Source organism: Mustela lutreola, chromosome 7 (genome assembly GCF_030435805.1).
Source record: "Mustela lutreola isolate mMusLut2 chromosome 7, mMusLut2.pri, whole genome shotgun sequence".
In the NCBI taxonomy this organism is placed as follows: Eukaryota; Metazoa; Chordata; class Mammalia; order Carnivora; family Mustelidae; genus Mustela; species Mustela lutreola.
In genome coordinates, this window is record NC_081296.1 from 18977515 (window position 1) to 19004974 (window position 27460).

General features: G+C 42.6%; 1 pseudogene; it reads right to left on the bottom strand.

The window, feature by feature from the left end:
• Positions 1-615: 615 nt before the first annotated feature.
• The window catches only part of LOC131835661 (multiple C2 and transmembrane domain-containing protein 2-like), a 78523-nt pseudogene continuing 51678 nt past the window's right edge, over positions 616-27460 (bottom strand).

Here is a 27460-nt window from a genome sequence, read left to right on the forward strand (position 1 = left end):
GTATGTCCAAGAATATTTAGAAGGGATTAACTCTGTTCTAGGGGTGACTGCAGTGGTCCATGTGGTTCTCCATCTTTAGCCCATCATCCCCAAGATGGCCCCCAGGAGGGCCTCTGGTCCACAAAGTCATTTCCAGAAGCGGGCCTCTGGGGAGAGGGCAGGTCCTTTTTTGGGCTCAGTTTGCCACCTTCTATTTCATTAAACCCTGTCTCACTCCCCAGACATCTCTCTGGCAGACACAGCTCAGAACCTCCTTGTCCATCTACTCGGCCTCCCTCAGGAGCAACTTGTCCTTAGTCCCTTTATCTGATGGAGAAACAAGAGAACTGCCAGGTGAGGCCATGCTGGGGGTCCTGAAGACTGTTAACGTTCAGACCACAGGGGCTGCATGGGAGAGGACAGAGGCTCTGGCCCCGCTGGTGGTGCGGGCAGGAAAGGGCCAAATGCCTACAGAGAGACTGGGTTCTTTTCTTCTTTTCATTAGACCATTTCTTTCTTTTTTTTTTTTTTTTTTCATTAGACCATTTCTTAAGAGTAATTTTAGATTTACAGAAAAATTGAGCAAAAAGTGTAGAGAGTACGCATGTTGTAGTCAACTTTCTGTGGAACTCAACCTGTGTTGTATTGGTGTAACACCCATCATTTGAAGAACCCCCACTTTTATTGAGATCCAATTTACCTATCACACAATTTATCCATTTTAAGTGTACAATTCCACAATTATCAGCATATATAGAATTATACAACTATCACAATGAACTTAGAACAGTTCCATTACTGTAAAAAAAAAAAAAAAAAAGACCTCGCCAAGCCTATCATTTCTATCCCCTTTGGCCCATTAGGTGTCAGAAGGAAATTTAAAATATTCTGGGCTTCACAAATACCATCAGGGCAAACCTTTCTTCCCAGTATATGTACCTACCTGCATAAGTAGTTTTTTTGCCATATTGGATTAGCAATTCCTCCCTGTCTGATAAGCTTTCTCATTACTTAAAGACTTAAAAACAAAACAACAACAACAACAGCAACAACAAAACCCCAAAGCCTTTTCAGGCTCTTTCACCTGTTTGCAGGTGCAATGAGTGTGTGTGTGCTCAGGTTCACAGGACGTCCCCTCTTTGCCCCACAGCTTGGATCTGAGAATTAGGGTTAGTCTTGCGGGTGAATGAGCTTCACTGAGCAGAGTGGGGAACAGAAGGGCCTGGTGTTTGCCACGTGCTTGTGACCCTCAGTACTGCTGCTTCTGTATGTGAAGCCACCTTTGCTGGAAACGCCTTCCAGTTTGCCAACGGCATCAGATTCTTTACCGCTCATGGATGTCTCATGGGAATTTGTCCTCTGACTGGTACAATTGCTGAAGACGCTTGCTGGCCATTCCCCAAAGAAAGAGGTTTGATGATTGTTTTAGGAACAGAACGGTGGTTTTGCATCTTCTGATAAGCTGACTATTCCAAACTTGGGAATATTTCCTCTGTTTCCCAAATAAATACCGTCCACACCCGTTCTCCAACAAAATTAAAATAGAGAAGTATAGGTTCAAAGATCTTTCTATCAGAAAGACCTCTTAAAAAAGAAAGAAAGACCTCTTAAGAAAACAGACACACACATGCACACTATAGTTGAATTCCTGGAGGTCCTCTCCCTATCTTACTGTCCTGGATAATAGTTCTAACATCTAGAATTTGGATCTTCATTGGTTAGTTTAAAATATTTTTTTAAAGATTTTATTTATTTATTTGACAGATCACAGTAGGCAGAGAAATAGAGAGGGAGAGGGAAGCAGGCTCCCTACTGAGCAGACAGCCCGATGTGGGGCTCGATCCCAGGACCCTGGGCCATGACCTGAGCTGAAAGCAGAGGCTTTAACCCATGAGCCACCCAGGCACTCCTTCACTGGTTAGTTTTATAGATACGGTTTTTCTTGGAGATGAGCAAGTGGGGTCTGTCTATCTTTCTCACTGCTGATCCCTCACAGAGCCTAGCTTAGACCCTGTACAACTTTTATAAGATTCGTGATTCAAAAAGGAGCCATGTTAATAACAAATCTAAGAATTCAGACCATAGATTTGGAACAAAGCATATGAATTTCAGAGAAGCAGACATTTTAGAAGAAAACTGCCTCTCTAAACTTAGAGGCATTGAAGCCATCCCTTTTCCCAAGGTCTTAAAGAAAAAGAAAGCTCTGAGTGTATACCACTGCGAATGAGTAGGAAACAGCATTGAGTATTTAATGCTCTCAAAGTGAACACTTCCCTTCAAGAGATAGCCAGGAATTCCTGAGAGCACCAGATTTTCTTTACAAAAACTATCGGATGATGGGCAAAAATAACAAAATGGGGGTCATGAAAATCCTGAGAACGCCCCAATGGTAGGACAGATCTGGGGTCAGATCTCTGCTCTGCCCCCGGGCACTCATCATTTTTTTCTCCAGCCTTTCTCTCGTCCTTTGTGGGATGGATGTCTTCGATTTATTGTAAGACGATGGGACACTTCACATCAGACATAACATGGGGGACAAATCCCATGTACGTTGGGTTTTGTCCATTTCTTTTCCATGATTCAAAAAATAGCCAGGAGAATACTTCCTTGGTTGTTTTAAAGATAGAAAAAGAAACCCACATAATGTATCTTCTTAAGCTATTTTACTATAAGTTGGTGTTGACTGTAAGACCAAACTAGATTGGGGGAAAAAAAACTTCAGCTAAAAGGGGCTTGTGCTTGTGTGTACACACAGCCGTATGAAGAAATAGGGGCCAGACAGGAATCAGAAGAAGATGGGAGGGCCTTATTTACATAGTCTGTATAGACTTATTTAAAGTAAACTTCTAAGGCAGTGCTTCTCAAACTTGACTTTGTATCATGGAAGGTCTTGTTAAAACACAGATTTTTGTCCACTTCCCCCATCCCCACAGCCCTGCCATTTCTGATTCTACAGTTTGGGGTGGGTCCTAAGAATTTTCATTTCAAATAAGATGACAGCGATATTCTAATGCTGGACCTAGGACCACGCTGAGAACTATTGCCGTCGAGGCAATTGTCAGATTCTCAACCTTGGTTGTACCTTGAGATCACCTGAGAAGCTTTGCAAAACACCGATGCCTGGGGTGAACCCAAGCCTCAGTTGAGAAGTTCTGATATTTCACTGCTTTGGGTGCGGTGTCTGGACATCAGGAGCTTTAAAAGTGCAAAAGTTAAAAACAATTTAACAATTGTTAAAAACAATTTCCCTGTCAGTTCTGGTATATTTTAGAAAAAGGACATTTAATTTTTTGTTCATTCAGTAAATATCAATTGAGTTTCCACTATAACCTGAGCCTTGTGTGGGGTGTTAGGGATATGGATATAAATCAACAGAGAAAGGCAGATTGTCACTTTGATAACTAAGGAGGTGGCTGGCATACCAATGATTTACAGAGAGCTATTAAGAGCTGTGAGTGGGGGGCCCTTGGATGGCTTAGTTGGTTAAGCATCTGCTTTCGGCTCATGTCACGATCCTGGGGTCCTGGGATTGAGCCGAACATCCAAATCCCTGTTCAGCAGGAAGCCTGCTTCTCCCTCTGTCTATGTTTTCTCTCTCTCTGTTAAATAAATAAAATCTTGAAGAAAAAAAAAAAAAAAGCTCTGGTGGAGGTCAATGAGTTTTATGTGAGCAAAGACTTCATTAATGAACTCAAACTTAATTTTGAAGAATGAGGATTTTTTTATGGGCAGAGACTTAGGGGAAGAACATATGGAGGAGAGGCCTAGAGCTAGGAATGGACACAGGATGTGTTCACAGGTGTTCTCAGTTACCTGGAGCCTGGGGTAGGTGGTATGCGAGGAGGCGGCAGAAGTTGTCTAGAACCAGGGGAAGTGTTTCAAGATTCCAGGAGGACGGCGCTCCTGGGTGGTTCAGTCAGTTAAGCGTATGTCTTAGGCTCAAGTCATGATACCAGGGTCCTGGGATGGAGCCCCACATAGGACTCCTTGCTCAGTTTGAAGGCTGTTTCTTCCTGTTTCTCTGCCTGTTGTTCCTTTGTTCCTCTGTTATTTTCTCTGTTTAAAAAAAAAAAAAAAGAGATTCCAGGAAGAGAGTGATATGACTGATGATTACCAGCTACATTTGAGATAGGAAGACCTACCTAAGAAATGTTCTCTAGGTAGGATCATTTTTATCTTTTTAAAAATATTTTATTTATTTATTTATTTATTTATTTGAGAGAGAGAGAGCGAGACAGAGAGAGAGAGAGAGACAGACAGAGAGCCCTCCTGCGCACACATGGGGGAGGAGGAGGAAGAGGGACAAGCTCAGATGCAGGACTCAATCCCGGACCCTGAGATCATGACCTGAACCCAAAGCAAGAACTGGATTCCTCAGGCACTGAGCCACCCAGACGCCCTTGAATAATCTCTATCTTGAGGTTATATCTAGGATATTCCCCAGAGGTATATAATCAGGGCACCCAAACATCATAGACTAATAGGAAAACAAGACACTAGCTTCCTCCTCATTGGCTAACTCCCAAACTTCTGATTTGATTCTGGGGGAATAGGAAGGACACATTTGTTCTCACAGGAGTCTACCTGTTTTTGGACTTCAGAAATGTGGGCAGAGAAAGAGTAATGTAGAGAAAGAAGATACCAGACAGGAGCAAAAGGAAACGCAAAAGACCCCGAGGTTTGGAACAGCACAGAAGGGTGAACAAAAATTGAAGTTCTGGGAACCTGTTTCTCACCTCTGGCCAGGGGGTCCCTCTGAAACCCTGCTGGGGAAGACCAAAGGCCAGATCTGGTGGCCTGTACTGCCTCCTGCAGGTACGACCCTGAATTACCGCCTGAATTTTATCCTGCGCTTTGGGGAAACCCAGATGGGACCCAGGATATGCCTGGGCTCCCCCCAGGTTACCCCCAAGTTGGGCCAGCACTTAACGATTCTGTTCCTTGCATTTCAGACTGACTGGCTTTTAAAGGATCATTCTTCATGAATATTAAAAGGTACTTTCCCCCTATGTTTCTAGATCTCTGAAGTCCGAACATGTCTTGGAATTAATCGTCAGTTTAAGCCACAGACGGTTTTCCCCTTTGAGCTACACAAAGGAGCATCTTACCATCAATACAATCCTAAACTTGGAAAAATATGGCTATATTTATTTCACATGCATCAGAGGTGAGGCCTGATGGACAAGGCATGACTTGGAATGTGGAAGATCCACCAGCCCCTTGAATCTCTAATACACTTTCTTTCTTATATTCTGCATCGCCGTTACTCACTAGTTCTTTGATTTTTGGCAAATTATCGGAGTCTCAATTTCTTCATCCTATGTATCTTACACGGTTTTGTCAGAGTTTAATGATCTTATATATAAAGTCCTTGAAAGGTCCCTACCTTGCACATTAAAGCCCTCAGTAAATAACTATTATCATTTCCAAATTAAAATCTCAAAAACTGAGAGCTGTTCTACAAATACCCCAAAGGAAAGGCATTGGTACAAAAACACTCTTCATTCTAGAATGTGCTGTTGAATTGCAAAGGCAATCTGTGCGGTTTAATCCTTGGAATTGAGAAAGACCTGCTGCTGAGCTGCTCACTTTCTGTTGATAACAAAGGCAGGAGAATTCAGATGGAGGCCGTGGGGGCAGTTGTTTTAAATATTTGGATGTTTAAAGTCTTATGCAGGAGCCTGCTATATTTGCCTCCTGCAATTCAAAACCTCCCGTCCCCAAACCGTGTTTTCCTTTGTGCCCTTAAAACTAGCCAGCTCGACTTCTGCTTTATTTTGATAAACCTGGAAAGGCAGAGCCCAGTCTTTTAAGAAAGATTTTCCAGGGCTTAAGGCAGCCGAACCTAAATGAAACCGAAAATGACAATGAGAAGAGGCAATGCTATCTATCGCTGTCGCTAGTTGCTGTCTGTAGCTCTCCCTAGCAATCGCAGGATAAAATAAAGCCCCGTGTTGAAGGGCAGGGCATACGCAGGCTGGGTCTTGAAGCCTCAGTTAGCTCTGCAGGGAGGTGGCTCTGAGAAGGACCCCGATGGGAATGGAGCTTATAAAGATGTCTTGGAGCAGCCTTTTGTGTTTGCCATGTGGCTGCCCCTTCAGCTCCCTAATACCCCTTCTCTCTTAAATGATACGAATTGTACAGTCCAAGTTCTTAGCACAAGTCCCAAGGAGAGGGAAGCAGCCTTAAAAGGGGAAGAAATCAAAGCTTTCCATGGTGGCCATGCTGTGCTTTCGTTTCCTGGTAACACCATTGCATTTCTGGGGGTGTGTCGGGAGGAGGAGCTGAAGGGGGAAGCATGGAGTTTGCTTTTTTTTTTTTTTTTTTTTCTTTTTTTAAGATTTATTTATTTATTTTAGAAAGAGAGAATGAGTGGGGGAAGGGGCAGAGGGAGAGAAGCTCAAGCAGATTCCCCATTACGTGTGGAGCCTAACATGAGACCTGATCCTAAAAGCCTGACATGACCTGAGCTGAAACCAAGAGCCACACACTCTACCAACTAGGCCACCCAGGAGCCCCTAGCCGGGAATCTTGAAATACTCCTCCTGCTCAGGACCCTCCTTTCTCTGTGCCTCTGGCCTTCTTCTCTGCCACTGTTCAATCTTCCATTCCCAGCTCCCCTACATAGGTCGTAAGCTCAGTTGATACCTCGAGGTCCCAGATGGATTAAGAATCTTGCAGGGGCGCTTGCATGGCTCAGTTGGTTAAGCAGCTGCCTTCAGCTCAGGCCATGGTTCCAGGGTCCTGGGATCGAGCCCCACATCGGGCTTCCTGCTCAGCAGAGAGCCTGCTTCTCTCTCTCCCTCTGCCTGCTTCTCTGCTTACTTGTGCTCTCTATCTCTCTGTCAAAAAAAAAAATAAATAAACAAATACATAAATAAATAAAAGAATCTTGCAGGTATGAGGGATGCCTGGGTGGCTCAGTCTGTTAAGCCGCTGCGTTTGGCCCAGGTCATGATCCCGGGTCCTGGGATCTAGCCCCAGCGGGGATCTGCTTCTTCCTCTCCCTCTACCCTTCACCCTGGCTTTTGCTTTCTGTCTTTCTCTCAAATAAATAAAATCTTTAAAAAAAAAAAAGTGAGCCACCCAGATGTCCCCCTCCGCCTCCCCCACCTTTCCCCCCCACCCCCAAAGCACATTTTGTAAAAAAAAAAAACCACTGAGAAAAGGAAAAAGCAAGTCACCAGGTGGAAGAAAATACTTGCATAACCTATAACCCCATGGTTATGGATATATCTTATCCATAATACATTTTTAAATGCCTTGAATTAGTAAAATAAAATAAAACAAAACAAAATAAAATAAAATAAGAGGCCACCCCACAGGAGGTGAGCAATAAAAAAATAAAAAAGTAGAATCATAGGAACATTTTCTTGAGCAGTTGCTATATGCCAGGCATAAAGCTATTACCGTCGTCTCATCTCATTTAAAACAACTTTATGTGATTATTACTATTATCATTATTGTTATTAATTTAATAACAGTAAAAGACAGTAAGATTCAGGGGATTTAAATACTTTGCTGCAAAGGCCTTGATACCTAAGAGGTGTAGATTTGAGCTCCACTCTGTTGCCTAATCACGTAGATATAAGAGTACAGACGCAGGTGTGCCAGGCTTACCACAGCTGTCCTGGATGACCAAGTTCCGGCCTTCCTTCAGGTGGATGGTGAGGAGGTAGGCAAAAGGACTGGGCAGGTTACTCAAGCCATCACTGGCTTCCCCAAACATCTACACAGAGAAGTAGGTTAAGTCTGCTGTTTGGCGATCGAGGGAGAGAATTTCAGAGCTGAAGCAAAACTCACTACATAGGCAAATCTTCAAGCTGCATCTCCCACACCCCATGCTTGATGGCCTGGCTACAATGATTTATTAGCACATCCTTCATGTTTCTCCCCAGTGGGATTTTTTACCAAAATTCCTGATCATATCTTTGCAATCTTAACTCTGTCCCAACATAATCACACACGTGGTAAGCCAGTATCTGCCATACCCTTAAAGCTCAGTGATTTCTGGTAGGATTCTTTCTTCTGGAACTCAAGGGGCAGCCCAGAGGGAGGGAGTAGCACATGTGGATTCCACATGTGTCCCACAGACATGGGTCCAGACTCAGATGCAAAGCGGCTTCCTCATTTTCTCTCCCTTCCCACCAAACCTTTCCACCCTGGCACACCTCCTCCACATTTCTGTTCACGACCACTCCACCATCAACCCGGAGCCCACACATCGTTTGGGTACATACCCCTCCCGTGTCCACATGTGACACACTTTGAGCGCTCACCCTTTTGCTAATTGTCCTCCATTCCCTGCCTCCACTGTGGTGTCTCCTCCACTTACCCTCAGTCTTGCTTCCCCTCAACATGGCTCACTTCCCTGTCCAGGAATTCATCAACTCCTACCGGCCACAAGGTCGACTCCAAGTCCATTTCTGAATATTTATTCAATGCATCCAACTAAAGTGTTGAACTAGAACTTTACACTCTAGCTCAAATTTTTGTCTTTCCAAAGAGAAAGGACAGATAAAGTAATTTATCGTTCATTTATTGGACATTCAATTAATCAATTTTGTGGCTGGGTCTCCCTTGACAGCCTTCTTTTGAAAGTTTCCCCCATCCAGGTTTCAAAGCACTTCCGAACCGCTTTGTCTCCTTTACCATCCCACTCAACTGCCTAGCTGCTCTGTATTTTTAGAAAAATCGGTCCCAGTCTGACAGATCAATTCACCCTGAATTAATCTTCCCAGCCATAAAGTGCAAGGCCTGCCTTTATAGGTGGATCTGCTTCAGCGTGCTTCAAAAACAGGCAAAGAAATACAGATCCACACATTTGCTAAGAAATCATGTTTACTCCAGTGTTTGTTTTTAAGGAACATCACTCACAGATTGTTGGGATGTCAGAGAAGCATTCAGATCACCATTTTCACATAGCTTCTGTAAAAAAAGAAAAAAAATCCCGCTTTCAAAAGGCAAAATGGTATCAGCCTACAGGGATAGATAGACTTTATCAGGTCATTCGCTTTGAGTCTGCCATCTGCATGGTCAATTTCAAGTGCAAAGGCTGCCTTCCCACAGACGTGGCCAGGGTTGGCGATAACAGCTGGATTCAGTAGAGCCCCTCTGGCTACAGCCTCTGCCAACTTAGTTCTCGATCGGAGGACGGACAAGGCTGACTCTGCTCTACCACCAGGCTGCTCTGCCATCTTTTATTCAACCAGGCTCTAGTGGACAGGCAGCATGAATTGGGAGCACCTGAGCCCTCCCACCAGGTCCCTCCCACCGCGGGCCTCCCTGGTCCTCTGCCACCAAGAAGAAGTAGGCAGATCACATGGCGGAGACCTGGGCTCATCGCTCAGGTGGGAACATTTCAAATGTGATCTGGAAGACCTTCCTCCCACCTTATCTTCCAGAGTCTGTACAATCCCCAAGCAAAAGGTAAAAAAATGGAATTCTGAACGAAAGCTCAGAATGGGAGGGGTGTGGGTTTCCTAACTGAAGGTACCTATGAAATGATCCCACAGGGCAAGGAAACAGTCGGTAGTTAGTGTGGGATACAGTAAACATATCCACTGTGCAGGTTTCAGATGCAGATTCAGGGTCCAGGAGAGCTCTGGGACCCCTTGAGGTGTTCTGGGCTGGAGATAAGGACAGCTGTCAGCACAGAAAGGCAGAGTGTAAGGGACATGAGTTAACGGTCTTCCCACATTTTGGATATGTTCCTGCTGGGCTGGTGCCTTAGCCAGGGCTGATTTCTTGTGTGAGAAACATGGGATTTCTCCCTCCAAATAAGGCGGGGTAACTCCAAAGTTTCAGGAAACCTGAGGCAGGCAGTCAACCTGCAAAGACAGCTTTGATGACCATGAACCTCTCAGGGTAGACACTCTGAGGACCAGGAGCACTGTGGTCACTCACTGGGCCTTTCCATCCACAATGCTCATCAGGGACGGCCAAACACAAGTCAGAGATCCTGCCTGGAGGGTAGGCTACCTTCCAAGACATGAACACACACACACACACACACACACACACACACACACACACGGCTTGTGTATCTGTGTGTCTCTCTCAAGTAGAGCTTCAGGCAGCGAGAGAATCTGGGTTCCCAAGCAGCAGCTCCCAGGAGATGGGGGGATGTGAGGGGTTACAGACAAGCTGGGGTCCTCTGGTTCACCCCCTCTGCAGGCAGTGACATCATGAAATGCTACAACCAGGCAGCAATGGGCCCTGATCCCAGGATGGCCTGAAGCATCACACATCCTCCCCACTTAGAACGGAAGCCCCATGGCTCCTGCATCTGTGGTTCTCACACAGGCCTCTTTCTCCACCCATCCCAGCCCTCATGTCCCTTGACTGTGTATATAATTCATCTTCTCATTCATTCATCACGATCACAAGGGTGATTTAAGACACTTCGACCTTTCCCCTAGGCTCCCAGCACCACAGCCACTAGAGGCCCCTGGCCCTGGAAGGACCAACGCTGCCCAGACAGGAAAGGATCCCCAACCCTGTGTGTGGGAGACCTGTTAGCAGACCGAAAGGGAGGCACCAGCGGGGCCTTCACTAGTCACCCTCCTCTCTGGCTCTTCATACTTCCCTTGTTGCTCTATGTAAAAACACATCCTAGGGTGTGTGGGCAGGACTATCTGAAGACCGCGTTAGGAAGACAATCAGAATCTCACTCTACTCCCCCAATTTCAATGTTTGCCCTCATGCCTTTTACACTGCACACTATTATTTCCTGGAAGCTTAGCAACTCTTCTGCCTGATTTACAAAGCCAAGAGAGACCAGACACATCTTCACGGGCAGAACCAACAAAAAACATCTACTGTCTGATCCTCTGCAACCTGAAGACCCACTGGTAATGTCTCCCATTTTGCAGTCCCACAAACCTATCACAAACCTACCAGTGTTGGGCTCAAAGTTTCCATTCAGAGTGCACAGTTACTAGCCAAAGATCCAAAGATTGTGGTGGCCCAGAATCTTCTATCACCAAGGAGAATGGTGGACGGATAGGGGCTTTAAAGCATCACCCCTCAGAAGGCACACCCAACATGCTCTGCCCCAAACTGGCCTCTCTGTGCTTAATGATAACATTAATTAAGGGACAAAATGAGTCCACACAACCATCGTCACTTACACGCTATCAAACATGAGCACAGAGCTCTTACTCAAATATGTGACAAGTCTTCCACTTACAACAACATGGAAATTAAATGTGAAGAATGACATTAATTCAATATTATGGCTGGTTTTACTCACAGAAAAGTCACAGAACTTAAAGTTATGGTTCCCACAGCCACCGTAACTGTCACACACCATATATACACACCAACGAAGGAAAGTGATCACATAAAGAAGAGCAGAAATGCTACATAGGCACTGAGGACCAAGTTACGGCCGCTGGAGGACACATAACCTTGACTATTCCCTTCCATTCTGCATAGAGACGAAGGTATTATCCACTGAGTAGAAGTTAAATGATTTCACTTGTTTGTAAACCTAGTAACTGCATCAATGAGTTCTTCTTTAAAAAGAGCAGTTATGACTTTCCTCATAGGAATCCCTGGTATCCCACAATCACGAGGATATATTGTTGATGTTCTCAACAAGCATAATCAAGCACTCTGTTTTTTATTTGACTTTTGAAAAGTTAACACACAAAAATTGTTGTGTACAGCATTACAATTTTTAAGCCACGTATAGACTTGTGGGACCATGACAACAATCAGGACAGAACAGTTCTGTTCCCTGATAGCACTCATTCATTCAAGCCCACTGGGGTCCAGCCTGTCTTCCCCATGTAGTTTCACCTTTTCCAGAATATCCTGCACATGGATTCATACCGTATGCAAACCTGACATCTGACATATTTCACTCAACACAATGCCTTTGAAACCCATCCACGTGGTCCTCTGCATAAATCGTTTAAATTAAACCTTTTTCATTGCTGAATAGTATTCCACTGAATACATGAGTCGTAATTTATCCAACAAGTGTGGTTTTCAAACATTTCAACCAAATGATTTCCAAGGACTCAGGGAAAGATAAATAATTTTGAATACCATAAGCACTAAACAGTTTACTATGACAGGGGCACTTTGGGGGTTCAGTAGGTTAAGTGTCCAGCTGTTGATTTCAGCTCAGGTCATGATCTCAGGGTTGTGAAACTGAGCCTCACATCAGGCTCTGAACAGGGCATGGAGTCTGTTTATGATTCTTTCTCTTCTTCTCCCTCTGTTCCATCCCACCTCACCACTTATGCATTCTCTCTCTCTCTCTCAAAAAAAAAAAAAAAGAAAAAGAAAAAAAGAAAGAAAAAAGAAAAAAGTTTATTATGACAAAACAGTCTAATTACATAGAAACATTAAAAAAATATAGCACCAACATTTTAGCATAAAAACTAGTATAAGGTTAGCCAGCTCTCACACAACTCTCACTGCTGCTTTTTGGGTGAGTGGTTTTGTGCTTTTGGTTTGGTTTGGTTTTTAAAGACACAGACTTTGCATTGGTATTTCCTTTCTACCTAAATAGAAATTGGTGGGAAGGTACTATATTTTGCATTCTCTTTAGTTGAGAGTCCTCTATCTGCAAGAATGCAGGTTTATTAAAATTCAGCAGGATATAGGAAGAAATGAGCATGGATGGGCCAATGATATAAAAAGAAAATCTCCCCTACTCACTCACCAAGGATCTTAAGAGCAAAACACAATTGAGAGTAAACATCTTCCTTTTGTGTGAGCAAAGCGTGATCTTGTACAAATACCCCCTCCCATGAGGCTCATCGAACGCTCTCACCATGAAGCACACACAGGAAGCCAAATTATAAATCATGTAAACAATCGCTGGGCCTTTAAACCTCAATACAAGGAGTCATAAACCCACATCCCGAAAAGCTAAGTGAATAAAACGCTGGCTGAGAAGAGCACTTCTACAGTGTCTGAACAACACTCAAGAGTACGTCACTATAGCGAACAGTACATGGATACAGATTTACTTAACGACCATACCCGCATCTAGGTTCCCGAGAATCGGGACACTCTGGATGGCAGCGTTCATACACACAAACACCTACCAAACAAAGGAAGTAGCAAAATGCACGAAGGAGATGGACAAACCCCAACGCAGAGCCTGGATACAGTGACAGAATCAAAACAACACACGTGGCGATGAGAGGACAAAATTAAGAAGTCAGTTGAGAAAAATCCAGGTCTACCAAATGGCTGAGTTCATGCCTATTAAATTTGTACACAACTTTTCAAGGAGCTATTTACTGTACAGTCGTCAGCTACCTAGTTAGTTCCCCCCCACACACTCCCAAGATTGTTCTCTGTAAGTGATTACCCCGGGATACCGAGATGCAAACTAGAAGTCACACATGCATGCATGTGTGTGTGTGTGTGTGTGTGCATGTGTGCATACAAATATGCTCTATTCAATCATATGTCAGTTTAAAGCACTGGTCAGCAACGTCCAACCCACCACCTGCTTGTACAGATTAGGTTTAAACTTTGGAACACAGTCCTATCTATTCATTGACATGTTTATCTATGGCTGATCTCACGATACCGTATCGGGGCTGGGATGTTGCAACAGAGGCTTGTGGGCCACAAAGATAGACATATTTATTATCTGGCCCTTTGTGGAAAAAGTTTGCCAACCCCTGGTATAATCAACCTTTATTTTCACGCTTAGTAATATCTGTCCACTCACCTTGCATGCACTCTTTTCACGCTTGTTACCAGCAGGTAGCTTAAAAGAATAATGGTCCCCATTACACTTTCTTAGCACTTTGTAATTTACAAATACACACATTCTCCTGTTAAGGGGCCCACAAGCTGTCATCAGTATCACCGATGTAGGAATAAGGAAGCCGATGTGAACAGGATAATTGGCTGCTGAAGGGAGATTAAAGAGTTAGACTTTTATTGGAGTGTCCTGGATCCTCCACTCTTTTCACGGTGCCCAGATCCAGGAGAATCCAAAATTAGAATGCCCAGCTCTGTGCGGAGTAGACGAGACTTGGGAGTCAGAAAGACCTGATTTCGAATCCTACTTGTTCTATTACCTATCTTTGGGTTCTAGCACAATTTACTTAAAATTCAAGACATGAGAACATCTCCAAAAGGGCCAAAAAAGATACTTACTTTACAGATTATTTGGAGAAAAATTAATTCATTGAAAAGCTGTCTCTGGGCCAGACACTTTACTAGGCTGCTTGTATGTAGAGGGAACCAAACAGATGTGGTCCCATGAGATAATACTCTTATATTGTACCAAGCACAGGTCCTTATATGTAACCTCTCAGAAAGCGATACTGGTGTGGCCTTTCTGTTAGTATTGCTGTTTTACTAGTATGATTGTTATTAAGGTGGGGGATGTGTTTAGGAAGACTAAAGAAAAAAGCTCAACGAAGGTGGTCAGACAACCAAGTCCCTTCCTTCATTCCAACCATCCCTTTCCTTCTGATACTTTCATCACAACAGAGCTAGAGGGCTGGTAATGAAGTCTCAGGACAGTGCCCCCACCCCTTCCAAGCACAGCTCATTGACCTGTGCATTCTTCCTCAATGGCTCTCCTCCAAGGCAAAGCTTCTACTTACTGCTATTCCCAGGGTCTAGATAGGTGTTATAAGCACCACCTGTATACTACTTACCCCTGCCTGTGAGCAACACCATTATTGAGCCCAAAGGGATCCTTCTTAGCCCATTCTTTGGTACCCCCAAGTAGCCCTATGGTCTCGCAAACTTGCCCAACAGAATAGGAAAGCCCACATGACGCACACAGCCTCCAAAGTAACTCACATCCCCAACCACTGTCCCCTCACATTGCTGCCCTGCTATTCCTGAATCACACCAGGCACTCCTCTGCCTTCCTGGAGCCTGTACACTTACTCTTCTCTCCTCTAGAGAAGCTCTTTCTCCAGGCACCAACACACCTGAATTCCTTGCCTCCTCTAGGTCTTTGGGTAAATGCGACCAACCCAGAAGAGGTCTTTCCGGACTTCTCTATTCAAGCACTCCCAATCACCTTCTCTGCTTTGTTTTTCTCTATTACACCTGGCCCTCTCTGAACATATCTGTAGCCTGCCCCCATTGGGACCAGGATGAGATCTCCACGAGATAGTGGATGTTTCTTCAGTTGACGGTTGTGTTCCTGGTGTCTACAGCAGCATCTGCACGTAGTAGGCACTCAACAGAGGAGAAAGGAGGGAGGAAAGAAGAAGAAAGAGGCCAACCCCACAGAAGATCCTGGAACACGGCTGACGTGCCCGTCTCGTGGACACGGTCATGGTGAGGAATGATTCTGGAGATAAATCACTAACAGTACAGAACATGTAACTGAAAGGTAGAGAAATTAATGTACCTGTTCAGTTGTGCCAGCTGTAAGCTAGTTCCTCTGTATTGCTTTGTCACTGTGCTTCTCTGTGGTCACGAAGCTGAAGCTCTGTGGTTGCCTGGTAGTGTTTCTGGAAATCTTCCGATAAGGTAAGGTACTTCTCTAAACCACTCAACTCATCTGCATAAGCTAGCACCAAAGCTAGTTATTTAAAACCTCAACTGCCAAATGAAAGGTCAGAAAATCCCCAGTGGGTGACTACATGGACAATGTGGTGGTAGGAGGCAATAATCCTCTCATTCAGAATTATTAGTCGCTGAGCACAATAAGGCCATTCAACCACTATAATTAGACTCACCTTTAAAAGGGCACAGTGGACACACAAAAATAACTACCTTCCTTCGAGGGGCACCTGGGTGGCTCAGTCGACTGAGCGCCCACCCGGCTCTCGATTTTGGCTCAGGACATGATCTCAGGGTGCTGGGATCAAACCCCGCATTGGGGGTTCCGCACTCAGCATGGAGTCTCCTGGAGCTTCTCTTTCTCTCTCTCCATCTTCCCTTTCCCCTGCTTGTGTGAGCTCTCTCTCTAAAATAAATAAATCTTAAAAAAGAAAAACCTCCCTTTGACTACCAACTTTTTTAGATCAGCTGCTCTGAGTCGTCTCATTTCCAAACTCCTGATGTACATAGAGTTTTGCAATTGGATTCAGACAGTCCTGGATTTAGCTCCTGGCTCTAACACCAGCTTGATGATGTTAAATAAGTCATTAAACCTTCCGGGCCCTCATTTCATTCTGGGAAATGTAATGGTAGAAACCACTATAATAACTAATAAATACAAACATAATATGCAAACCATGTCAGGTGCTTGTGCCCTCAACCTATTTGAGCTAAGAGCTTTTCATTTTTTTTTTTTTTGGCCTTAAAATTTTGCATGAAACTCAGCAACTTGGCTTATTCCCTGCCTGAGTTGGAGCGGATATGCCCTCCCTCTTCAGGCCCTTTCCTGACCACCTGCTACATGACTCCTCCCCATTCACCTTGCCCAGTGATCCAGCACAGCTCAGGGGCCGGGACCACCTCAGATCTTCGTCATTGTCTTTGCGAAATCTGGGCCTATGCTCAACTCCACCATCAACACCAAGGAGGGGAACCAGTGGCAACTTTCTGTATTTTCTAAATACCTGACTTTATAAAGCAGAAGAGAGTATCTTATAAAATGAGTACCAGGGAAGGAAGTGAGAAGAACAAAGGCAAGGGGGAAGAAAAAAGAAGCTACTCTACCCCTGGGTCTCCTTAACTGTATTTAACCTGGCATTTAGGAATTCCTTTAGAGCCCGCCCTCCTTCCCCCAGGCCTCCATGTATCACCACCTTCCCCAACCCAGCGGAAATTCATGCAGCCCCACAGTACCTAGCATGGCCTGTGGCTTGAAAATCAGCTGTGGAGAAACATGAGTCAATATATTTCACATAAGGGCCTGTGGGTGGCTCAGTTCGTTGAGTGTCCAGCTCTTGGTTTTAGCTCAGGTCATGATCTCAGAGTCGTGACACTGAACCCCACGCAGGGCTCCATGCTCAACATACAGAATTGGCTTGAGATTCTTGCTCTTCCTCTCCTTCTTCCACCACTTAAATGATTATTTTAAAATGTGTGTGTGTGTGTGTGTGTGTGTGTGTGTATATATATATATATATATATATACATATATATATATATATATTTTTCCCCCCACATAAATGAGATGTGCAGAAAGCTGGAATGGAAAGAAAAAAAAGGTGTCTGTTCCTCAGGAGCTCCCAGTCTAATAAGAGATGCCAACTTCAAGGGGCGCCTGGGTGGCTCTGTGGGTTAAAGCTTCTGCCTTTGGCTCAGGTCATGATCCTAGGGTCCTGGGATCGAGGCCGCATCAGGCTCTCTGCTCAGCGAAGCCTACTTCCTCCTCTCTCTCTGCCTGCCTCTTTGCCTACTTGTGATCTCTGCATGTCAAATAAATTTTTTAAAAATCTTAAAAAAAAAAAAGAGAGAGAGAGATGCCAACTTCTAAACAACCAATGAAAATACAAAATGGTGGAGGGGTTTGGCAATAAAAAAGGTGCCCTTTGCCACCTCCTATCCCCAAGTTTTGGTGATGACAGCAAGCAGGATCAAACTGTAAGACCACCTTTCATCCATCAGAAGCCAGACATACAAAGTCATGTAAAGGAGACAATCTGGTTGCCGGGCAACCATGTGAGGTTCTCAGCCTGACTGAAAGTGATAATTACACAGCTAATCAAATAGTGTGTCAATCCAAAAGAGGACAAGGTCATGCAAGAAGACCTGGATAAAAGTTTGTACTTACTCCTGAACCCTATGGAGGGAAGAGAGAGCCCAGCCCACAGGACTCTAAGAACCTTGGCCTCATGGCCTAGGCAGGTTGGCATGTGGGCATCATGTCATTGGCCCAAGCCAACAAAATGTGAGTATGTCAAGTCCTCATTCGGAATTCAAACGCTATTGGGAGATGGATGGCTATCTACACCATTCAGTGCAGAACCTATCCATTCTCTTCTCAGGGATTTGAGTCCACAAAACAGTCTCCTGATTCTATGTGACTTGTAATGCAGGCTGACTTCAGGGAGCCAATACACCCAACAGGCTCTCCAAAGTATTTCTAGGCCCTGATATAATTATTGCTCACTCCACTTTAATGAAGTTGATGCTCATTATGATTTGACTTCCCAAATAACTTGACAATAATGACACAGTGAGCTGTTTATATCAAAATAAATATGAGAGTCTATATAGTATTTAATTCTCATTGCATATGAGTCACCATTTGTAATTTCTAGCTCAGTCTCATGGGTATTGGGTTATCATGAGCTGGTACTCTGAGCCAGATGGCCAGTGGACAGTTAATACAGGTCTTGGAAACTAGTGATCTTCTCAGGGTCTTACTCAGTGACACCTTTGCCGACTACCCATTTGCCTTCCCTTCCCTACTCCCTCTATTTGCTCCAAACCCTTTCTCCCTCTACAGATTTCTAGAGAAAGCAGAATGAGGTTAGTGTTCCATGACAGCAAAAGTGACATGCTGTGTAAACAAAGGTAGGGGGAAGATACAGATTATATAGTCAGGAAACCCAGACAAGGAAAAGAAATTTTCAGCTGGGCTTTGAAGGACTGAGAGAATTTATGTGAGAGGAGAAGACAGATGTGAGATGGGTCTCTGAAGATTACAGAGACCATGAGAAGCAAGGAAAGGGTAACAGTCTAACATCATTTCATGTCATTTCACGGGTGCCACCCGGTGCATAATGGTGATGTTGCCAAGAAACAAATGTTTGTATCTGTGAGAGCACTTCAGAGAGACAGAATTCTGCCAGAACCAGTTGTGATCAGGTTTCTGTGGACTATCCAGTGTGGTATGAATCTGGGACCCAGGAGAAAAGTCTGGAGAATCCTCTTCCAGCAAATGCATCCTTTATTCTAAAATGACTTTCTTCCACTTTGATCTTAGGGATGACTGAGCACGACAGTGAGACTGTTCCATACTTGACTATTTCAGACTTCCATGTGACCTCTCTACATTCTCACATTCATTTTACTCTTCCCTCTTAATTTTTTTCTTTGCTTTCTCATTCCATTTCCCCTAAATGTAAGCCCGTGCCTCACTTCATTGCTGACCCTGACAGGAGTGGGGAAAAAACTGGAAGACACTCAGCCAACATCATTATCTGGGGTGTTATCCCACTGCTGCAGGTTCAGCCTTGAAGTTGCCCTTGGACATAAAACATGGGAGACAAACATCAATGGGTACTTGAACCACAGATGCTCCTTGCTTTACCCCTCCCCACTCTGGAAACCTACAAATGATATCAGCCACACCACGAATACTCAGCAAACATCTTATTGTCTTTGTGGTACCCCAATATGGTGGAAGGAGATAAAAGGGGGATAGGCAGAGCAATGCACTTGACCACATGTGATCCCATAGGCCTGATTAGCTATAGCCCAGTCCCGCCATCCTCTGCAAACCAAGCAGATACGTAGCACTCAAGTGACCATGGGAGGATCAGTCTCAGTTTCTACTTTGCATGTCCTAGGACAGGAAAATAGAAGCAGAAGATTTGTATTCAAAAAAGAGGTTTAGAGACACCTGGCTGACTCAGCTGATGAAGCACGTAACTCTTAATCTCAGGGTTGTGGGTTTGAACCTCAGATTCAGGGCACAGATGACTTCAAAATAAAATATTAAAAAAAGTTTGCTTTCTCTTCATAAATTATTCCAAGAGTTTTGCATTTAGCCCAGAAAAGAGAAAGTTAACCACTACCAACCATCCATTTACCATCCATAAACAGCCCCTCAACAAAGACCACCCTTCCTAGCACATATCACACCAGAAAGTTCCTCAAACACCTATGTCAGGGGCAGCAAAATGCTCACCACCTCCTAACTGCCCCACTCACACTTCAGGTTGTGTCCACCATATTTCCTCACCTATCAAATCTACGCCAACTTGCGCAAGCCCTCACGTCCTGTCACAATGCCTGTCTGTCCCAATGCACTGATATCCTCCAACCACCAGGCTGCCAAGAGGCAAGGCTTAGATGTTTTGCACAGACAGTTCCAATATCTTCTTGCCTCTTATGCTTTCTTTAGAGCTACACAAAGCTGTCTCTTAATACCTCATAACTTAAAGGCAGGGTCACTTTCCTATCCATCTCTATTTCTAGTCACAACCTTTATGGTGCCTGAGTTAGAGTAGGTACTCGAATATTTATAGTCAGCAAAAAAACTTCACGGCATTAACCTAAAAAAAAAAAAAATTATTCTGGGGCCACCTGGGTGGCTCAGTTAAGTGTCTGTTTCTTGGTTTCTGCTCAGGGCCTGATCTCAGGGTTCTCGGATTGATCCCCCCGTCAGGCTCCCCACTCAGCGGGAGTCTGCTAGTCCCTCTCCCCCCCCTCCTCCCTCCATGCTCCTGCTTTCTCTCTCTCTCGCCCATAAATAAAAATAAAATCTTTTTTAAAAAAGTAATCATGGGCGCCTGGGTGGCTCAGTGGGTTAAAGCCTCTGCCTTTGGCTCAGGTCATGATCTCAGGGTCCTGGGATCAAGCCCTGCTTCAGCCTCTCTGCTCAGCAGGGAGCCTGCTTCCCCCTCTCTCTCTCTGCCTCTCTGCCTACTTGTGATCTTTGTCTGTCAAATAAATAAATAAAATCTTTTAAAAAGAATAATCTTAAAAGAAGAATTCTAATCCAAGAGTGTTAGCCTATCAAACCCAAAAAACCCACACAGTGAATAATGTAATAAGAAGATAAACTACAGTATCCAATTCTACATTGGATAGAATTACCTCCTTCACACCAAACTATGAATTATGAATTATGTTTAATAATTCACTTGATTTATATTTTGATTACTGGAAAAACATATTTCAAGTTTATAAACAATGGTAACAACTGTAACACAGTTACAAAAAGAATTTCATAAAACTAAGTGGTAAGGAAAAAGATAGTTAAGTCATTGAATGGTTAATCATGACTTATCATCAAGTTTCCAAAGGAATCTGGTCGCAATGTACTCCAGATATCCAACATCCATTCCATAATGACACCCAAATATATGACACAATTAAATATAAATATATGATACCCCAATATATGACAGTCTTTCGTTAAATAAAAAAATTTGGTTGAATAACAAAAATCCCAGTTGAAGATCCAGGTTTGTATGCAATTATAACAGAAACCTAGAGTCTCCACAAAAAAATTCACTTCTTCCCTCAAAGCTGCAACCTACTTTAGTGTCATTGATGGTGAACTAAAAAACAAAACAAAACAAAACAAAACAAAACAAAACTGATTAAACCAGTCACCATGATTTACTTATCTGGGGACTGAATTTATATTAAATGAGTTCTAGATATACAAGATTTTCTCAAAATTGTATTTGGCTATTTTATCTCATCAAAATACTAAAGCATTAAAAAATCAATGAAACCATAAGAATTTGAATCCTTCAGTTTATTTTTTTAGAGAATGCAAGTGAAACTGTCCACAGGCAAACATGCACACATGTTCAAAAGCACACACAAATGCACACACATACAAGTGAGACTGGAGCAAGTTCAAACCCTCTAACAGTCAAACGGAGACACACATTCATACATTTCTTAGGAAGATGAATATGCAGGGGTCCCTGGGTGGCTCAGTCAGTTAAGCGACTGCCTTCGGCTCAGGTCGTGATCCCACGGTCCTGGGATCAGGTCCCATGTCAGGTTCCCTGCCCAGCAGGCGAGTCTGATTCTCCCCCTCTCTCTGCTCATTCTCTCTCTTTCAAATAAATAAATAAAATCTTTTTTTCTTAAACAAATCAGTTTATTCTCTGATAGTTTTTGAAGTCAGAAATCTGAAATAGGTCTCCATGAGCTAAAATCACTGTCTGCACAGAAGAGTTCATTCTGGAAGTCTGAGGAGACTATGTTTTCTTTTCTATCCTAGCCTTAGAGCCACCTGTACTCGATGGTTCATGTGTCCTTCATTTACCTTCAAAGCCAACAAGAGGACATCCAAAAATTGTACTTTGACTACACGTCTTCAACCTCCCTCTTCCACATTTGGGGAACACTTTTCATCTATTTTATTTAATTATTTTTTTAATTTTAAAATTTCTTTTCAGTGTTCCAGAATTCATTGTTTATGCACCACACCCAGTGCTCCATGCAATACGTGACCTTCGTAATACCCACCACCAGGCTCACCCAACCTCCCGCCCCTCCAAAACCCTCAGATTGTTTTTCAGAGTCCACAGTCTTTCATGGTTCATCTTTTTTTTAAAGGAATATTAACATGCATTTTTGTCTACCATAACACTGAGCAGTGGTGGAGACACACACACACACACACACACACACTTAAAGCAAAAAAAAGTTTGAGGAAAAGTTATGCTCTTAATTTCTTTCCCAGGAACATGGAAAAAGGAAAACTCATCCAATAGGGCTTTTAATGCCTTAAAGTATCCCAGAGAGGTTATTTGTAATAGTTTTAAAATACATAGAGGTCAACCCTAAAACGAATGGGAACAGTGGGTGCAATCAATATTACCTGAATTTAAATTCTTATAAATGACATTCTCTCCATCCAAGCGAACCACAAAAATAACTCCAAACCAAATCTTCCAAGGGCAAGGAGTACACATAGAAAGGAGAAAAACAGAAGAAGGAGCAGGAAAGTGCCCAGCCCTGGTCTCACCTCTGGCTCTTCCAGGCCCTCGTCTCCAGCCGGCGTCTTCTGCAGCAGATCCAGGATGCCATTGCTAGAAGGCCTCCTGTCCTCGGCGGGAGAGGCATAGGACTCCTCGGAGTCCGTTTCCACCACACGGAGGTATCCGGCTTCTTCCTGGCTCCAGTCCAATTCCTCCACAGACTGTTTCAAGGAGCTACTGATGCTCTTGGGCAAGATCCCCGCCGTTGACAGGCTGCTGGGCACCGAGGTGTACGATGACTGGGGCCCAGAGTTAAGGCCTGCCCTCTGGGGCCAAGGCCTCAGCCTCCAAGAGGTCAGACAGAGAGGCTGAGGCGGCGGTCCAGGGAACGCCTTGCCCGTAGGTCTAGGGGCTTGTTTGGGTTCTTTTTCACCCTCCTCTTGCTCAGGTTGATTAACAAAGGCCTGGCCTGCTGTTTCAAAGAGCCCCAGACAGACGGTTTATCCTCCATGGCTGCCTGAAGACCCAGGAAGTCACTCCATGAGAGAGCTCCTCTGTGTGGGAAACAACCGCAGCGGCTCCTAGAAAACACCATGTGAGGAGAGAGAACACAAATGAGCCTTCTCGGTAGTATCTAAGCACATTGAAGTGTAAGATGTGACTGGAAAATCTCACACGTTCCACTAAGGGACTGAGATGGACACATTTGGTTGGTAATGTTTACAAATATTTTTAAAGCATTTTTTAAAAAGATTTTATTTATTTGACAGAGATCACAAGTAGGCAGAGAGGCAGGCAGAGAAAGAGAGAGGAGGAAGAAGGCTCCCTCCTGAGCAGAGAGCCTGATGTGGGGCTTGATCCCAGGACCCTGGGATCATGACCTGAGCTGAAGGTAGAGGCTGTAACCCACTGAGCCACCCAGGCGCCCCCCTTAAAGCATTTTTAAGACACTGAATTTTTAACATTTTTGTCAGAGGAGTCATAGAAAAATTCTAGTCATGAATGGAACTGTGAGGTTGATGTGAAAAGAATGTTTCATAAGAAGACTGCTTTCTCTGACTTAGTTCACTGCATTTAATGTCCTCCCTCCCAGTTCAGCCATGTTGTTGAAAATGGCAGGATTTCCTTCTCTCCAGATGCCTAACTCATATCTCAATGTGTCTCACGTTTTTTTATCCATTCACCCCTCAATAACCACTTAGATTGTTTTCCTCATCTTGGCAACTGTGAATAATGCTAAGGTGAACAAGAGAGTGAGGAAATGCTGATTTTAGTTTGGGAGGATATATATACCCAGAGTCATATGATACTTCTAGTTTCAGTTTATTGAGGAACCTCCATATTGTTCTCCATGTGTCTGTATCAGTTTACCTTCCGACAACAGTGCACAAGGGCTCTCTGTCTTCCACATCCTCACCAAAACTTGTGATCTCATATCGTTTTTTTTTTTTAATAATGCCCTGTAGAGTTGAAGTTTGCTAAGAGAATACATCTTCTGTGATCTCACCACACACGCACAAAAGTTCTAAATATGTGAGGTGAAATTTACAAATTAACAAGTTAATATGTTAATTAACTTGATTGTGGTACTCATCTCACAATACATGTAATTAACTCATGTTGTCTACCCTAAACACACACACACACACACACACACACACATAGTTTCTACACATAAAATATTTGTTTCATAACTAAAAGACTACTTTCTTATGTTGCCCCAGGGGAAAGCAGAGCCAAAATTTGCCACCACAATAACAGCATCTTTAATCAATATTATCAAATAACCAGTACCTTTTAGTGTTTGAACCAGGGTAGACAAAGATTCTCTCTATGAAATCAGTTAGTAAATATTTAAGACTTTATAGGACACATGGTGTATCACGATTACTCAGTTCTGCTGTTTGGCACCCAAGGAGACATGGACAACACCTAAATGAGTGTGGCTGTGTTCCAATAAAACTTTATTGACGTAAATGCAGCAGAGTGTAGTTGGCCAATCCCTGCTTTAAAGTTACCATCTTCCTTTCCACCAAGATAGGTGCATTTTGAAGTATACACACATACTCATGTTGACAAAAATTCGACCTGATAATCTTAAAACTTTATAGTAAAAATAAGGTTGACTAAAGAGAAAAGCATTTATAGAAGTAAGAGGCCTGTTCTTGTTCCAATGTACCAAGTCAGAAAAATTGACAAAACTATAAGGGAAATCTCAAGAAATGCAAGCTTCAGAGCTTTAGCTTCAGAATATATGATTGAAAGTATTTCCCACAAACAGTTAGGTGTGAATTACAGGAACGCTTCACAAATAACATGTAATTATACAGAGTGGTAAATACTATGCAGGAAAAGGGGTGACTTGACATATTACAGGTTGGACTCATTAGGGATCAAGTCAAAGTCAAATCTTGATGAAAAAGAATGAAATTGACCACTTTCTTCACCATCCACAAAAATAAGCTCAAAATGGATTAAAGACCTGAATGTGAGACCTGAAACCATAAAAACCCTGAAGAGAACACAGGCAGTAATCTTTTTGACATTGGACATAGCATCATTTTTCTAGCTATATCACCTGAGGCAAGGGAAGTAAAACAAAAAATAACCTATTGGTACTATGTCAAAATAAAAATCTTCTGCACAGTGAAGGAAACAATCAACAAAATGAAAAGGCAACCTGCTGAATGGGGGAAGATATTTGAAAATGACATATCTGATAAAGGGTTAGAATCCAAAATATATAAAGAATTTATATAAATCATCACCCAGAAAACATATAATCCAATTGAAAATGGGCAGAAGACATGAAGAGCCACTTCTCCAAAGATACCCAGATGGACAACAGACACATGAAAAGATGCTCAATACCACTTATCAGCAGAGAAATGCAAATCAAAACCACAATGATATATTACCTCACACCTGTCAGAATGGCTAAAATCAAAAACACAAGAAAATACAAATATTGGCAAAGATGTGGAGAAAAAAAAGTACCCTCATGTACTATTGGTAGGGATGCAAATTGATGCAGCCACTTTGGAAAATAGCATGGAAGCTTCTAAAAAATCAAAGTAGTTCTACCCTTTGATCCAGGAATTGCACTACTGCGTATTTACCTCAAGAATAAAAAAATACTAACTCAAAGTATTACATGTTTATTGCAGCATTATTTATAATAGCCAAACTCTATGGAAGCAGCCTAAACATTCATCAAGAGATGAATGGATAAAGATACACACACACACACACACACACACACACACACACAAACAAATTAACTACTCAGCCATAAAGAAGGAAATCTTGCCATTTGCAACATTTCAATTAGAAAAATGCTAATTGAAATATGTCAGAAAAAGACAAATACCATATGACCTCATTCATATGTGCAATTTCAGAAATAAATGATCAAAGGAACGAGAGGGAGATAGAAACCAAGAGAACAAACTGATAGTTATTAGGGGTTGTAGATGGGGTAAATAGGGGATAGGGATTAAAGAGTACATTTATCATAATGAAAACTAATAAATTAAAAAAAGAGAAAATTATCTGAAGGTCTTAGGGGTTTAATCCAAAAAAAAGTCAACTTTGGAGAAATAAACCTTATTCTATGTGTCAAGTAGCTCATAATAAATCCTTTCAGTATGAAAAAGAACAGCAGAGTCAGGTAATTCTGATCTGGCCTGTATTTACATTGCCATGTTTGGCTGAGAATAAAATAGGCCAAGAGCCACAAGAAAATACATTTTCGAATATCAAGGACAAGTGTTTGTACCCAGCCCTATCTTACTCTAGGCAGGATAGTTAGTCATTGGGAAGTCACTGCCTTTGGAAGAGCAGGACTATGAGTGCTGGATCACTGGATGACCACCAGGACAGGCAACAGCTTCTTCCAGGATGAAATGGGCATCTTCAGAAGGTAATGCAGGGATGAAGAACTTGGGTTCCAGAGACAAACTCCATGATTTGGAATTTTGCTGCGTCACATTTTACTTAGATGTACCATTAGCGGCAAGTCATCATAGTGTGCAAAACAGTTGAGACAAGGTTTAAGGCCCAGTGTCAAATGCAGAAAAAGTATTTAGTCAAGAAAAGCTTTTTAAATTACTGATACTGTTGTTATAATTTCCAATTTTGACATCTTGATTTATTAAAGAGCTCTCTTTCTCATTGTTATTTGTATACGTAACTACCTCGATGGCCTCTTGTGAGGACTGAATGAATTCGTCTATATAAAGAGAAGAACGGTGCTTGGCACAGAGTAAATACTTAAGATAATGTTAGCTAGTTTTTAAATTATTATATCACGTATTTCACGCTGAGCCATTCTAGCTTTGAAAATATTTCACCACTTTTTCCTGCTTTGTAAAATGTTGTTCTAAACATAAACTTGTAGTTCACATTAGCAAGACACAAATACATTATTTAATTCACCTCTCATAGCTTAACTTGCAAATATGCTAAAAAGAATTTCTTCTATATTCATTTAGAAATATTTTAGTCAATTAGCATTTAGTGGAGAGTTATATAAATGTTTATTAGATCTAGTATGTGAATGGTTCAATTCTTCTATACTCTTGGTGATTTTCTTTCTACTAGTATTACCTAGAGAGGAATGCTGAGTCTCTCAATCATAAGTGTGAATTTTTATATTTCTCCTTTAGTTCTGTCAGGTTTTACTTCTGTATTTTGAAGTTTTGTTATTTGTATACATGTTTACAACTGTTAATATCATCTTGCTGTTTAAATCCATTTTGACAGACTCTTATTTGGTTTGTAGAGAATTTAAATTTAACATAATAATTTATATGTTTGTATTATATGAAGGTTTCCCAATGTAACTGTTTCCACTGTTTTTTATTCTTCTGTTTCCGTTTCCTGTTTTTCCTTCCTTCACTTTTTTTAGTGTTCATTTTAATTCAATTGTGATTTTGACTTTATAAAATTCCTGTCAG